This window comes from Sciurus carolinensis, chromosome 4 (genome assembly GCF_902686445.1).
Source record: "Sciurus carolinensis chromosome 4, mSciCar1.2, whole genome shotgun sequence".
NCBI classification, from domain to species: domain Eukaryota; kingdom Metazoa; phylum Chordata; class Mammalia; order Rodentia; family Sciuridae; genus Sciurus; species Sciurus carolinensis.
In genome coordinates, this window is record NC_062216.1 from 140,782,262 (window position 1) to 140,785,864 (window position 3,603).

At 38.2% G+C, this 3,603-nt stretch overlaps 1 pseudogene; it reads right to left on the minus strand.

Annotated features, from left to right (window-relative positions):
* Positions 1-2,985: 2,985 nt before the first annotated feature.
* On the minus strand, positions 2,986-3,381 carry LOC124983062 (ubiquitin-60S ribosomal protein L40-like; annotated as a pseudogene).
* Positions 3,382-3,603: the final 222 nt, after the last annotated feature.

Consider the following 3,603-nt stretch of genomic DNA (forward strand, 5'->3'; position numbering starts at 1 on the left):
TATTCACATTATATGTAAAATATATCATACTAAGGTAAACCAAGAATTTGTTCTCATAGATTCCAGTATGAAAGCAAGCTTCAAAGGTCATTAGGCTGTCTTCTGGCTTTCTGAGGACTACAATTAAAAAGTCCTTGAGAATTATCTGCCAAGTCTTTAAAATTATTCAGACAAGTAGGCACCACAGTCTCCTTCTGTAAGTCATTACCAGGGCTGCCAGCCTTTATAGTTAGTAAGATCTGCTTGCTATTTAACCCAGCCATGAAAATAGTCTCTGGCCCAAGTACAGTGCTCCCAGAAAAAGATAGGCAGTAGATCTAATTTTAAAAATGGTATGGGAATAAAACAATTTAATTTTTTCTCTCTCTAGTTTCCAGAAACTTTTCCTTTTGGTTTTCTTGGTGATCAGCCTTTTTGAAAAGCCTCAGCTTATTAAAGTGGTGAGACAGACTCTTATTACAATATGGTACTTTGACCCCAACTAATGTGCCAAGTCAAAATATATTCCCTGAAGAGGAACACACAGTGAAGAGCCAGCAACCTGTAACATTGACCCTATCTTCTCCCCAAATATCAGCAAAATAGCATTAACATTTACTGAGCTTGCTCTATAATGGGCATGAATTTAAGAACCTGCATTATATAAAATTCTTATAATACCCTTATGAGATAGTTCTTCCACTTAAAAAGTGAGAGCATGAGATTCAAAGGAGGTCAAAAGCTTTCATTTAAATTTTTTTTGTTCTTTTTAGATATACATGACAGTAGAGGGTATTTTGACATATTATACATATATGGAATATATCTAATTCTCATTAAGATCCCAGTCTTACATGATGTGGAGTTTCTCTGGTCATATATTCATATATAAACATAGGAAAGTTATGTCTGATTCATTACACTGTCTTTCCTATTTCCATCCCCCCTCTTTTCCCTTCATCCTCCTTTGTCTAATCCAATGAACTTCTATTCTTCCCTCCCCTGCCCTTGTTGTGCCTTAGCATTTGCGTATCAGAGAAAACATTTGACCTTTGGTTTTTTGGAATTGGCTTATTTAACTTAGCATGATAGTCTCTTGATTTATCCATTTACTGGCAAAAGTCATAAAGTCATTCTTTTTTATGGCTGAGTAATAATATTCCATTATACGTTTATGCCACATTTTCTTTATCCATTCATTTGTTGAAGGGTACCTAGGTTGGTTCTGTAATTTAACTATTGTGAACTGAGTTGCTATAAACATTATGGGGATGCAACGCTGTAGTATGCTAATTTTAACTCTTTTGAGTATATACTGAGAAGTGAGATAATTGGATCAAATGGTGGTTCCATTATAAGTTTTTTGAGTGATCTCCATACTGCTTTCCAGAGTGGTTGTATCTATTTGTAGTCCCACTAGCAACATATGAATGAACCTTTTTCCCACATCCTCATCAACATTTACTATTACTTGTATTTTTTTTTTTTTTTTTTTTTTTTGTGATGCTGAGGATAGAACCCAGGGCCTTATGCATGCAATGTAAGCACTCTAGAATTTGTGCTGAGCTATATCCCTGGTCCCCTTGTATTCTTGATAATTGCCATTCTGACTGGAGTGAGATGGAAAATTGCCATACTGATTGAAGTGAGATGAAATTTCAGTGTAGTTTTAGTTTGCATTTCTCTATTTGCTAGACATGTTGAACATTTTTTCAAATATTTCTTGATCTTTTGTATTTCTTCCGAGAAGTACCTGTTCAATTCCTTTGCCCATTTATTTTTTATTTATTTTTTTTTTTTTTACGAACTGTGTGGTTGTGTATTTACTACTACATATTTTTTTTTATTTATTTTTTTTTTACGTTTACATAGGGTAATGATGTTTATTATATTTTTCCCCTCCCCCCCACCCCTCCCACCCCTCCCACCCCTCCCACCCCTCTTTTCCCTCTACACAGTCCTTCTTTCCTTCATTCTTACTGCTCTCCTTAGCCTAACTCTAAACCTAACCCTAAACCTAATGCTAGCCCGTCCCACCCCCCATTATATGTCCTCATCCGCTTATCAGCGAGATCATTTGTCCTTTAGTTTTTTGAGATTGGCTTATCTCACTTAGCATGATATTCTCCAATTTCGACCATTTGCCTACAAATGCCATAATTTTATCATTCTTCATTGCGGAGTAATATTCCATTGTATAAATATGCCACAGTTTCTTTATCCATTCATCAACTGAAGGGCATCTAGGTTGGTTCCACAATCTGGCTATGGTGAATTGAGCAGCAATGAACATTGATGTGGCTGTATCTCTGTAGTATGCTGATTTTAAGTCCTTTGGGTATAGGCCAAGGAGTGGGATAGCTGGGTCAAATGGTGTTTCCATTCCAAGCTTTCTGAGGAATCTCCACACTGCTTTCCAGAGTGGTTGCACTAATTTGCAACCCCACCAGCAATGTATGAGTGTTCCTTTTTCACCACATCCTCGCCAACACCTATTGTTGCTTGTATTCTTGATAATCGCCATTCTAATTGGGGTGAGATGAAATCTTAGGGTAGTTTTGATTTGCATTTCCCTTATTACTAGGGATGTTGAACATTTTTTCATATATCTGGTGATTACTTGTACATCTTCTTCTGTGAAGTGTCTGTTCATTTCCTTAGCCCATTTGTTGATTGGATTATTTGTATTCTTCGTGTAGAGTTTTTTGAGTTCTTTATAGATTCTGGAAATTAGCGCTCTATCTGAGGTATGGTTGGCAAAGATATTCTCCCACTCTGTAGGCTCTCTCTTCACATTTCTGATAGTTTCCTTTGCTGACAGAAAGCTTTTTAGTTTGAATCTATCCCAGTTGTTTATTCTTGCTTTGCCCATTTATTGATTTGGTTATTTGGTTTTTTTTTTTTTGTTTGTTTTCAATGTAAGGGAAACTTTATTGAGGTCCCAAGGCTATACATGGGGCTTGGGCAGGAAGCCACCCTTTGGAGAAAGGAGCCAGCAGAGGGGCTTTATTTGATTTTCTTCTTAGGGCGGAGGTTGTTATTGTGGCCACACTTCTTCTTGCAGCAGTTGATAGCACGGGGGTGTAGGCGGGCATAACACTTGAGACAGATCATCTTGTCACAGTTGTACTTATGGGCAAACTTATGCAGGGAAGGCTCAATGATGCCACCTCACAGGCGAAGCATCAAGTGCAGGGTAGACTCTTTCTGGATGTTGTAAACTGAGAGAGATCTGCCATCCTCCAGCTGTTTGCCCACAAAAATCAGACAGTGCTGGTCAGTTGGGATGCCCTCCTTGTCTTGAATTTTGGCCTTGACATTCTCGATGATGTCACTGGGCTCGACCTCGAGGGTGATGGTCTTGCCCGTCAGGGTCTTCACAAAGATCTGCATCTCTGCATCTACTTGGAAGCCTCATGGAAGAGCTTTTGTTTTTGTTTGTTTGTTTTTTTTTTATGTGTGTGTGTGTGTGGTGCTGGGGATTGAACCCAGGGCCTTTTGCATGTGAGGCAAGCACTCTACCAACTGAGCTATATGCCCAGCCCTAGTGTTGAGTTTTTTGAGTTCTTTGTATTTCCTGGAGATTAATGCTTTCTCTGAGGTCCAGGTGACAAAGATATTCTT